Genomic DNA, 12848 nt, shown 5'->3' on the forward strand with positions numbered 1-12848 from the left:
TTTCATTTGTTTATGTCTTCTTCTATCTCTTTTCAATGTACTGTAATTTTTTGAGTACAAATTCTTTACCTCCTTGATTAAATTTATGCCTAGGTATCTTTTTTTTAGTTTCTCTTTCTGTGAGTTCGTTACTGGTGTATAAAAAAGCCATTGAGCTGAAACCGGTTTGGCTCAATGGATAGAGCATCGGCTTGGGGACTGAAAGGTCCCAGCTTCGATTCCGGTCAAGGGCATGTACCTTGGTTGCGGGCACATCCCAGTAGGGGGTGTGCAAGAGGCAGCCGATGGATGTTCATCTCTCATAGATGTTTCAAACTCTCTATCCCTCTCTCTTCCTCTCTGTAAAAAATCAATAAAATATAAAAATAAATAAAATAAATAAAAAAGCCATTGACTTCTGGGTATTAATTTTATATCCTGCTACATTGTTGATTCACTTATTAAGTCTAGTAGTTTTTTGATGGAGTCTTTAGTGTTTTCTGTGTACAGTATCATGTCATCTGCAAATAATGACAATTTCATGTCTTCTTTTCCAATTTGGATGACTTTTATTTCTTCTTGTCTGATCGCCATGTCTAGTATCTCCAGTACTATGTTGAATAGGAATGGTGAGAGTGGGCATCCCTGTCTTGTTCTTGTTCTTAAGGGGAAATGATTTGTTTTTGCCCATTGAGTATGATGTTTTGTCATATATGGCTTTTATTATGTTGAGGTATAATCCTTCTATTCCCACCTTGCTGAGAGTTTTTATCAAGAAAGGGTGTTGGATTTTATGATGCTTTTTATGCATCAATGGAGACAATTATATGGTTTTTATTTCTCAATTTGTTTATGTGGTATATCACGTTTATTTATTTGTGGCCATTGTACCATCCTTTCATCCCTGAAATAAACCCTACTTGGTCATGATGTATGATCTTTCTAATGTAATGCTGTATTCAATTTGCTAGAATTTTGTTGAGAACTTTGGCATCTATGTTTATGAGAGATATTGGCCTATAATTCTCTTTTTTGTATTGTTATCTGGTTTAGGGGAATAGGGTAATACTGGCTATGTAGAAAGTGCTCCTTTCAAATTTTTGGGATAGTCTGAGGAAGATAAGTTTTATTTCTTCTTTGAATGTTTGATAAAACTTCCCTGTGAAGCCATCTGTTCCAGTGATTTTGTTTGTTAGAAGTTTTTTGATTACTGCTTCAATTTCTTCTATAGTTATTGGCCTATTCAGAATTATTGATTCTTCCTGGTTGAGTTTTGAGAAGTTGTATTTTTCTAGGAATATATCCATTTCTTCTAGGTTGACCAATTTGTTGGAATAGGGTTGGTCATAGTATTTTTTTAAAAATGATTCATTGTATTTCTGTTAGGTCTGTTGTTATTTTGCCTCTTTCATTTCTGATTTTGTTTATTTAGGTCCTCTCTCTGCTTCTTGGTGAGTCTGGCTAGAGGTTCATCTATCTTGTTTATACTTTCAAAAAACCAGCTCTTGGTTGGTCCAAAAGTTGTGGGTTATTGTTAAGCTGATTAACAAAAAACCAGCTCTTGGTTTTATTAATCTTTTGTATTTTTTTTTGTCTTTATGTCATTTATTTCCATTCTGATTTATATTATTTCCTTCCTTCTGCACACTCTTGGCTTTTCTTGTTGCTCTCCTAATTCTTCAAATTGAAGAGTTAGATGGCTTATTACCTGTTTCTCTTATGTGATTTTTTTTTTAGATAAGCCTGTAGAGCTATGTACTTCTCTCTCAAGACTGCTTTCATTGTGTCCCATAGATTTTGGATTATTGTGTTTTCATTGTCATTTATTTTCAGGATGCTTTTTATTTCTTCTTTGATCTCTTTGGTAACCCAATCATTGTTTAATAGTATACTATTTATTCAGCCTCCAAGTATTTGAATTTTTGTGATTGTTTTTATTGTAGTTGATTTCTAATTTCATGCCATTGTGATCTGAGAAGATGCTTGATGTTATTTCTATCTTCTTGAATTTGGAGAAACTTTGCCTGTGTCCCAATATGTGGTCTATCTTTGAAAATGTCCCATGTGCACTTGAGAAGAATGTATATTCTGTAGCTTTGGGTTGGAATATTCTGAACATGGCAATTAAGTTCATCTGATCTAGTGAGTCATTTAGGATTGCTGTTTCTTTGCTCATTTTTTTGTCTAGAGGATTTATCCAGTGATGTTAATAGGGTATTAAAGTCTCCTACTATGATTGTATTGTTGTCAGTCTCTCCTCTGATATCTTCCAGAAGTTTTTTTTAAAAATGTATTTGGGTGCTCCTACATTGGGTGCATATATGTTTACCAGAGTTATATCCTCTTGTTGTATCAATCCCTTTAAAATTATGAAGTAGCCTTCCTTGTCTTTTGTTATGGTCTTCACTTTGAGGTCTATTTTGTCAGCTATAAGTATTGCTATCCCAGTTTCTTTTTCATTTCCATTTGTCTGAAAAATTTTCATTTTTTCATCCCTTTACTTTCAGTCTGTGTAAATCCCTTGTTCTGAGGTGTGTCTCTTGTTTTCTTATGAATTCAGTCACTTGATGTCATTTAATTGGAGCATTTAATCCATTTACATTTAATGTTATTAACTAGAGGCCTGGTGCACAAATTCATGCATGGGTAGAGTCCAGCCACCCCCACCCCCATCGGGCAGGACTGGCCAGGGGGAGGGGCTGCAGGCAGTTGGCCAGCTGGCCCTGCCTTCGATCCGGGTGTTGGGGGATGATTGAAGACTAGGCTGGTGCGGGGAGAGGGTGGCAGAGGTTGATAGGGCCGTGGATCAGGCTGGTGGCTGCCACAGTGCAGTTGTTCCGTTCTTTGGGTCACTGGGCTTTTATATATATAGATAGGTATTTGTAGCCATTTTTATTTTTTGGCCTGTGTTCCTTCCTCCCTTTCTATTTCTTCATTTTACAGCAGTCCCGTTAGCATTTCTTGTATTGCTGGCTTGGTTGTGATAAACTCCCTTAGCCTTTTTTGTTCTGCAAAGCTCCTGATTTCCCCATCAATTTGTTTTTACATATTTCAGTGCTTCCTGGTTGGGTGCATATATATTAACAGGTGTTATGTTTTCTTGATATATTGTTCCCTTTGACATTATAAAATGTCCATCTTTTTCTCTTGTTTTCTTTGTTATCTTGAAATCGATTTTGTCAGATATAAGAGTGGCTATCCTGGCTTTTCTGTGGATGTTATTTGCTTGGAGAATCACTTTCCACTTTTTTACTTTGAACCTACCTGTGTCTTTGTAGCTTAGAAGTGTCTCTTGAAGGCAGCATATTGTTGGGTTTTGTTTTTTGATCCACTCTGCTACTCCGTGCTTCTTTATTGGTGAATTCAGACCATTTATATTTAGGGTAGTTATTGATGTATGAGGATTTCCTATAGTCATTTTATCTTTTGTTTTCTGGTAGCTCTGTGTGTCCATTGGTTCTTTTCCTTTTTTTTCTGTCTGTTGTTTTCCATACTTCTTTCCTCTTCCTCTTTTTTTTAAGCCATATTTGTCTTAATTTTGGGAGCTTTGCATGGTTACTATTAGGTTTATGAAAAGTAAAGTTGTATACATATAATTTTTTTTCTTTTGAGTGCATCTGATCTCAATTCACCTTTGCCAGTTCAGACCGTTAACCCCTCACCTTTTATGTTTTTGTTGTCCCAAATTACCCCTGTGTATGCTGTAAGTTTTTGGTGATTTTACTCATAGTGTTTTGACCTTATGTTCTTTGTTTCCAGTAGAATAATTCCCTTGATTATTTCCTGCAATAGGTTTCCTGGTGATAAATTCCCTCACACACACACCCCCTCCTTGCCCTCCCTCCCGCCCCCCACCCTGCCCCCACACAGTTATTTTTCTTGGCTCATACTTTTTTGCTTTCAGTCATTTGAATATTTGGTTCCACTCTCTTATGACTTGTAGAGTTTCTCTTGAGAAGTTGGATGATATTCTATAGGTTTTGTAAGTCACCTCCTTTTCCCTGGCTACTTTGAGAATTTTTTCTTTGTCATTAAGTTTTGACTGTTTAATCCAGTGCACCATGGTCTCTTTGGATTGAGGTAACTAGTTATTTTATTTGCTTCTTGGATTCAAGTATCTAGTGTATGTGTGTGTATGTTTATTGATTTCAGAGAGGAAGGGAGAGGGAGAGAGAGAATAGATCAATGATGAGAGAGAATCATTGATCGATTGCCTCCTGCACACCCCACACTGAGGATTGAGCTCCCAACCGGAGCATGTGCTCTGACCAGGAATCAAACCATGACCTCCTGGTTAATAGGTCAATGCTCAACCACTGAGCTACTCTGGCAGGGCTCGAGGATCTAGTTCTTTCCGTAGATTTGGGAAGTTCTCATCCACTATTTGTTGTAATACTCTCCATTTCTTTTCCCCTCTCTTCTTCTTCTGGTATGGCTATAATTCTTATATTGCTTTTCCTAATGTAGTCCAATAGTACTCATAGAGTTCTTTCTCTCTTTTTTATGCTCTGGTCTTTTTCCTTCTTTTTGTGTCATTTCTAGATTCCTATCTTTGATGTCACTAATCCTTTCTGCTATCTGGTCCGCGCTCCTTCCTATGCTTAATAGTTTGCTCCTAATCTCCTTAATTGGATGCTTCATTTGAAAGATTTCTAATTGGTATGTTTGTTTACTTATTTATTTATTTTAATCCTTATTCGAGGATATTTTTTTCCATTGACTTCTAGAGAAAGTGGAAGGTAAAGAGGAGGGGGAGAGAGAGAAGAAAAAAAAAAACATTGACATGTGAGAGACACGCTGATGTGTTGCCTCCTGCACTAGCCCCGGACGGGGGAACCTGCAACCGGGATATGTGCCCTTGAACAGGAACCAAATCCACAGCCCTTCAGTACCCAGGCCACACTCTAACCCTGAGCCAAACCAGCCAGGGCTGATCGATTCTTTTTAAAAGCTTCAGTCTTTGGTAAGGTATTCATTTTTTTCATTAATTTGTTTTCTGAGTGCATTGAACTGTCTTTCTGTATTTCCTCACATCTTTTTAAGCATTCTCAGAATGACAACCTTGAATTCTCTGTCATTTTATCACATATTTCCATGTGTTCCAGCTTTCTTTCTGGAGATTTTTCATTTTATTTCTGAGCTTCCTTATTACCTTGGTTATTCATGGTATTTGCTGGTCTCCTTTGTCTAGACTAGTATTCTCAACCTTTTTTTGGCCATGCCCCACCTAAACATCTCTAAAATCCTGATGCCTCCCACCCCATGACATAGTTCTTATTATTCAAAAATGAACTCCTGTTCATGTATAGGAAGCCTTAAAGGCCATTAACTTGGTCTAAACAAGCTTCCAAAGAAATGACATCATGAAAGAGAAAAATAAAAGAACGAAAGGACAGTTGAAGTACTGAGGAAGAAATCACTAAGAAGTTGTTGAAAAAAATAATATGAAGTGATATAAAAAATTGCAAATAAAGTTTCAAAACAATAGCTGAAACGTATAAATATGTCACAATATGTATTTATATAATGTATATGAAGCCCCTAGAGCACATGTGTCAAACACAAGGCCCGCGGGCCAAATCCGTCCCGCCAGGCCTTGCAATGTGGCCTGCACCGCGCTGTCATCACTGCACTCCGCTGCGTTTCCATCACAATGACAGTTTATGACTGTTCAGTAAACCATTCGGCCCGCGATTTAGGCTGGATTTTAGATTTTGGCCCCTTCTCTGATTGAGTTCGACACCCCTACCCTAGAGCCATAAGAAATGCAAAAAATTCACTCTTAATAACTCATTCTCAAATTTCCCCTCTTAAAAATCAAATTGCCCCCCATGAGGTGTGTGCCCCACTTTAGGAACCACTTGTCTAAGCATACTAATATACTATATTGTATTATTGACCTTTATCTAGCAGCTTTCTCTAAAGAGGTCTTTCCGTTATTTTTCCAGTAGGTGGTGCTGAATCATAAGATTTTTACCTCTGTGACCTCCCAGAGTTGCTCTCCTCAGCTTCTGTCAGACAGTATAGCTCCGCTGCTTTGGGGTGGGGTTTGTTTTACCCTCACTGTAATGGCAACCCTGAAGAGTGCCCCCTACTCCCCCCACCTAGGGATCAGAGAGGGAAACAATTGCAATTACAATTCTACTGCAGTAGCTCTCAGTTTGCAGGTAATATTCTCTTCGACCTGACACCCACCAGTGTATCAGTGGTAGAGGAGAGTTTTGTGAGTCCAAGGGGTGGCAGTGCTCTGTGGCTCTATTTCTTTGTCTGAAACATCATCACCCAATAGCAACAGCCACGGCAGAAGCCCTATGTTTTGTTCTTATCCGGGTGGCTCTGCAGGCTTGGCTACTGTTCACACTGCTCACCCTGATGGAGAGCCCACTGAAACTCTCTTTCTCCCAGCCCATGGAAGACCTGCTATCACTTGTTTCCTCCCCTCCTGCCGAACTGATTGCCAGCTCCTGGCTGCAGGGCTGTGTACGTGGCCATTTGAGTTCTCCTCCCTTCTTGCCTCCCTGTTTATTCCCAGTTGCCCATCTTTAGACACTTCAATGCATGGGTCTCTCAGGCCTGCTTCTATATTGACAGGGAGTCCTTAGTTGAGTTATATATAGTTGGTCAACTTGTTAAAGTTTCAAGGGGAGAGGCAGAGTGGATCTCTCATGCTAATATTCCTCTGACCAAGGTTCTTTAAAAAAGATATATTTTTTAAATTGATTTCAGAGCGAAAGGGCGAGTGTGAGATAGAGAAACATCATTGATGAGAAAGAATCACTGATTGGCTGCCTCCTGTACACCCCCTAATAGGGATCAAGACTGCAACCAGGCATGTGCCCTTGATCAGAATCAAACCCAAGATTCTTCAGTTCCCAGGCCAACGCTCTATCCACTGAGCCAAACTGCCTAAGGCTTACCAAGGTGGTTTTGTTTGTTTGTTTGTTTGTTTCATTTTCAAGTATTATAAGGGTTTTTTAAAAAGAACCTTTACTTATCTCTTAAAGAGATTTTAAGGGATTTTATCATCTTGTGACCAGAGTATGAAGCTTGTACTGTGTCTCCTTTGATAATTTATTGATTTCTTTGTTGTCTATTATAAGGTCACTTTTTGTGATTCCTTTGTATGCATCTTAAAAATGGTGTTTTTTAAAGCAGTTATCAAATATAAACTATATACACCCATAGATACTCACTCTTATTATAAATTTTGAATACCATGTCTTTATTTTGTGGCTTAGGATATAACATCTCCCAATTTGAAAGTGATTTATGAAAATTAACCTTGATTCTAAATATCTACACCCCCATTATAAATTCTGAATTTCTTTAGTTATTTCAGAACTTTTTCAGTTTAATTTTAGACTCAGCAAGATATTAGGCACTTAATACCTTTTAGTGATTTGGGATAATCTCCATTTCTTTAAAAATAGAAAATAGCTAACTGGTTTGGCTCAGTGGATAAAGCGTCGGACTGCGGACTCAAGGGTCCCAGGTTTGATTCCAGTCAAGGGCATGTACCTTGGTTATGGACACATCCCCAGTAGGGGGTGTGTAGGAGGTAGCTGATTGATGTTTTTTTCTCATCGATGTTTCTAACTCTCTATCCCTCTCCCTTCCTCTCTGTAAAAAAAAAAATAAAATATATATTGTTTTAAAAATAGGAAAGAAAATTCTAGCCTTGGGCAGTGTGCTCAGTTGGCTGGGCATGGTCCTTGCATGGAAAGGTTACCATTTTGATTCCCTGTTAGGGCACAGACCCAGGTTGTGGGCCTGATCCCTGGTAGGGGCATTCAGGAGGCAGTCAGTCAATGTTTCACTCTCATATTAATGTTTCTCTCTCTCCTATCATCCTCTCTCTCTATAAAAATCAATAAAAATATTTTAAATGGAAAAAAACACCCTCTAAATTTTACAAAACTACCAATTGAAGGAATAATCAGCAGACTAATCTCTAGTCTTCTTTGATGACCCTTTCTATGTGTTAAAGATGTGAATTACCTTATAATATATTTAAATTTTAAAAGTCTAAGTGAACTAGATTAGGAAACATGTATATATAAATAAATAAATCTGCTTATACCATTTATATGCATTTAAATAAAAATGTGTATATTAGGAAATATCTATTCAATGTATGATATATAGATTAAGCAGTAATCCAAGCTTTATTTTCTTGTTTTCTTAAGGATTGTAAACAATTGCTTAAAGATATTTACCTTGCCCTAGTGGGTTTGGCTTAGTGGATAGAGCGTTGGCCTGTGGACTGAAGGGTAGCAAGCTTGATTCCCAGTTGGGGACATGCAGGAGGTAGCCAGGCAATGATTCTCTCTTATCCCTCTCTGAAATTAATGAGAAAATATTTTTTAAAAATTAAAAAATAAAGATAATTACTTTTTACTTTAAGCTCATATTCTTAGACATATTTCAGTTCTTCAGAGAGTAGTATTAAAATAAAAATAGGGCTAATAACTAATTTTATTATGTCTGAAATTGGGACACTGGTCATCAGAAGAACCCAAGAATTTTGATTGATAACAAAGAGTAGGAGACAGAGAGCCCAAAAATCTTTAGAGCTAAGGAGTTAGAACAGAATACTCTAAAACAGGCTCTAACTATCATTCCCACAAATCCACCACATATTCAAAATTGAGTACATTGTCTCTCCTAATTCCAAAGACTCCTACAAATGGTACCTAATCCTGTCACCAATTATCTCACTCAGCTTTCTTCCTAATTACTCTCATTCCTGAACCTTACAAAGAGATCGATAATTTTAAGATATTTTACTCTGTAATTATATGTGTATAATAATGAAAAAAAATTTATTAGCCTTTAGCTTTTTAGTTTTTCATTGAAGAGGTATTGTACATCCTGACCAATAATGCTTATGTGTGTGTGATGGCTGGTGGGTGGGAGGAGACTTTCTAAACAAAATAATTACATTAGGTTTGCACATGAAAGGTATAAGCAGATTTATTTATTTATTTTAATCCTCACCATGGAAATCCTTATTGATTTTAGAGAAGAGGGGAGGGAAAGAAAGAGAAAGGGAGAAAGAAAGGAGGGGAAGAGAGAGAAAGGGAAAAAGGAGGGGAGAGAGAGAGAAACATTGGTGTGAGAAACATTGATTGGTTGCCATCCCATACATACCCCAACTAGGGATCGAGCCTACTGCCTATGTATGTTCCCTGACTCTGCATCAAACCTACAATCTTATCTAATAAAAGAGTGATATGCAAATTGACCATACCTCTGCTACACCAATCAACCATGCCCACCAGCCAAGTATGCAAACTTACCCCAACCAAGATGGCTGTGGCCATGGAGAGCAGGAGGGAGGCTTGGTTTCCCAGGCAATGGAAGAAGCTAAGCTTTCTGCCTGCCCTTGCAGGTCTAGGCCTCCAGTCAAGGCTACAAAGTTTTAATTATAGAAGATAAACAAATCCAAACAAGAATAGCGATAGCCATGGAGCTGGAGAGAGCAGGCTAGGGTTGCCCCCGGCAATGGAGGAAGCCAAGCTTTCCACCTGCCCTGGCCAGCCTAGGCCTCCACTCCAGGCTACAAAGTTTCAATGATAGAAAATACATAAATCAAAATAGAAATCTCAAGGGAATCTCCACCCTGATCTGGGACACCCTTCAGGGCAAACCAGCTGGCCCCCACCCATGCACCAGTCCTCTATCTATCTAATAAAAAAGTAATATGCAGATTGACCATCACTCCAACACACAAGATGGCTGCTCCCATATGGTCAAAGATCCTGCCCCCATGTGGACACAAGATGGCCAGCAGGGGAAGGCAGTTGGGAGGGACCAGGCCTGGGAGGGAAGGCAATTGGGGATGATCAGGCAAGCAGGGAAGGGCAGTAAGGAGGGATCAGGCCTGCAAGGGAGGGCAGTTGGGGGTGATCAAGCCTGCAGGGGAGGGCAGTTAGGGGTTACCAGGCTAGCAGAGGAGGGAAGTTGGGGGCAAACAGGCTGGCAGGGGAGCAGTTAGACATCAATCAGGCTGGCATGGGAGTGGTTAGGGGAGTGATCAGGCAGGGCAGAAGCAGGGGCAATCAGGAAGGCAGGCAGGTGAGTAGTTAGGAGCCAGCAGTCCTGGATTGTGAGAGGGCAATTGGACATCCCTCGAGGGGTCTCAGATTGGAGAGGGTGCAGGCTGGGTTGAGGGACACCACCCCCCCACACACACACTGTGCATGAATGTTGTGCACTGGGCCTCTAGTTTTTATTTATTTATTTTTTTTTATTTTTTTTTTTTAATTTTATATTTTACTGATTTTTTACGGAGAGGAAGGGAGAGAGATAGAGAGCTAGAAACGTCGATGAGAGAGAAACATCGACTAGTTGCCTCTTGCACACCCCCTACCGGGGATGTGCCCGCAACCAATGTACATGCCCTTGACCGGAATCGAACCTGGGACCTTTCAGTCCGCAGACCGACGCTCTACCACTGAGCCAAACCGGCTTCGGCTGGGCCTCTAGTTTTTAAATATAGATAGATAGATAGATAGATAGATAGATAGATAGATAGATAGATATAAATATATATATTTATATCTATCTATCTATCTATCTATCTATCTATATATATATATATATATATATATATATATCAGTATCATTGATTTTCTTTTTACAGAGAGGAAGGGAGAGGGATAGAGTTAGAAACATTGATGAGAGAGAAACATCAATCAGCTGCCCTTTCACACCCCCCACTGGGGATGTGCCCACAATCAAGGTATATACCCTTGACCAGAATCGAACCTGGGACCTTTCAGTCCACAGGCTGACACTCTATCCACTGAGCCAAACAGTTAGGGCCAAACCCACAATCTTTCAGTGTTTGGGATGACACTCCAACTAACTGAGCTACTTTTTATTTACAAAGTTGATGCACAACTGAGCAACACTGGCCAGGGTTAAGCTGTTCTATTTATTATCTTTAGTGTCATTATTTTTTATATTCTTTATAATTGCAGGTGTTGATTCTAAATTTCAAAATATACCCTATAATATATATATATATATATATATATATATCTCCTATTTAAAAATACCTTAAGTTTTCACAAAATTACTCTTAAAATTAAATTATGAATACTCTAATTCTAAAATCTCCTTAGTTTTTAAATCTCAAAATTAAAAATTTTAGTACTTTAGCCCTAGCTGGTTTGGCTCACTGGATAGAGCGTCAGCCTGGGGACTGAAGGGTCCCAGGTTTGATTCCAGTCAAGGGCATGTACCTTGGTGTGGGCACATCTCCAATAGGGGGTGTGCAGGAGGCAGCTGATCAATGCTTCTCTCTCATCAATGTTTCTAACTCTCTATCCCTCTCCCTTCCTCTCTGTAAAGGATTAATAAAAATATATTTAAAATTTTTAAAGTATTTTAATTTTAAGATAAAATATTTGAATACCTACTTGCTATACTTTTTTATTATGATTGGGAATAACTTGTTCCCTAAGGAACTAGCATATTGGCAGATGAATCTGTTATTATCACTTTCAACATTTATTAGAAATCTTTATTTACATTTTTAAACAAGATGGTCAGACCAGTTTAATCCGTTGACAAAACCTCATGCATGAATAAATATAGGACTTAAAGGGGGAAAATGTAATGAGAAAAAGGTTTTGTTTATCTTTAGGCTCTTTTTTTGGCAAAGAATTAAGGTTGCCCCAGCTTAATTGTCTTATACACATTCTTGTGACGTTGCAAGATTTGTTCAGAGGAAGAAAAGTGGGGAGGTATGACTGTGTGGTTATGTTTCTAAAAAGGGTGTTAGAGAGTGAGAAAAGAACACATAAGCAAGCTGGTTTGACCAGAAACAGAACTGCCTGTGACAGATTAAAAGCAATGCTTGGAATCTGAGAGCAAGCAGAGAGAGTGGAAATTTACAGCTGCCTTGTGTGAATGTTCAAGTGATCGTTTTCTGCTAATGTTTTCCGGTGGTAACTGTTACTCTTCAAAGACAGAGGCAGAAAGTCAAGACTGGATTGTGGAAACTCTTTTCTCTGCCACGCTTTGGTAATAGGAATCACCCTCCGTTGAATGGAAGATAAAGGCTACTTCTTCTAAAGACCTTTTAGCCCAAGAGAGAGCTGTCTTCAGCACCTCACTATGTGTCTACTTTTTGTTGCTTAGACGAGCCGGGAATTTCTATAACATTTGGTGAGTATCAACCAGGTTATCTATACCAGTTCATAGAAATGCAATTGATATGGTAAACTTCAGTTTCAGTTAAAGTTTTACAGTTATAGCTTATATATTCATTTTAAATCATGTTGTTACCTTGTTTCTTTGTAATGATAAACTGCTGTTACTAGGAGAGGTTTAAAAAAACAAAGACTACAAAACAATACTCCTCTGTTGCCTAAGACACTTGAACCATTACCAACTATTCTCTGTCTGTTAAATATCTTATTTTGGAAACAGGTTTTTATTTACAAAGTTTCCAAAAATAAAATAATGGCAGTATATCATTTTTCACCTTACTCTTTCAACTTCATGAAAATTCTTAAGTTATACTTTTCTGCCTAGTGTCAGTAAATTTAAAATTATCATTGTGATATTTGGTATTTTCATATATTAAATTACAAAATTCTCATGATTCAAGTGGCACATGACTTCTTGAAAGTTCTGTAATAAAAATAAAATTAGACAATTTACATGTTAAATTTACCATTTGATACAAAATGGATGCACATGGATTTTAAATTAAGGAATAATGCAGTTGTATTATTCTTATACCTGATACCGAGCTCTCACATAATGGTCCACTGGAGAACTAGAATAACCAGATGCACGTATATGTAAATAAGCAATAGAGCAGAAAAAGGAAAAGAAACTCTTAAAATATGTAT

General features: G+C 38.1%; 1 protein-coding gene across 11 annotated transcripts in view; it reads left to right on the forward strand.

The window, feature by feature from the left end:
• CAB39L (calcium binding protein 39 like) overlaps nt 1-12848 on the forward strand; it is a 129279-nt gene that overhangs the window by 27019 nt on the left and 89412 nt on the right. For 4 of the 11 annotated variants that reach the window (XM_036457691.2, XM_045588657.1, XM_036457690.2 and 1 more), the window contains exon 3: nt 11957-12156. The exons of 2 other annotated variants lie outside the window; for them this stretch is intronic. The gene's annotated coding sequence lies outside the window, so the exon portion shown is untranslated. The remainder of the gene's footprint in view (nt 1-11956; nt 12157-12848) is intronic. 5 more of the 11 variants (XM_036457693.2, XM_036457694.2, XM_045588656.1 and 2 more) reach the window with 2 other exon arrangements.

Source organism: Pipistrellus kuhlii, unplaced genomic scaffold (assembly GCF_014108245.1).
Source record: "Pipistrellus kuhlii isolate mPipKuh1 unplaced genomic scaffold, mPipKuh1.p scaffold_m20_p_3, whole genome shotgun sequence".
In the NCBI taxonomy this organism is placed as follows: domain Eukaryota; kingdom Metazoa; phylum Chordata; class Mammalia; order Chiroptera; family Vespertilionidae; genus Pipistrellus; species Pipistrellus kuhlii.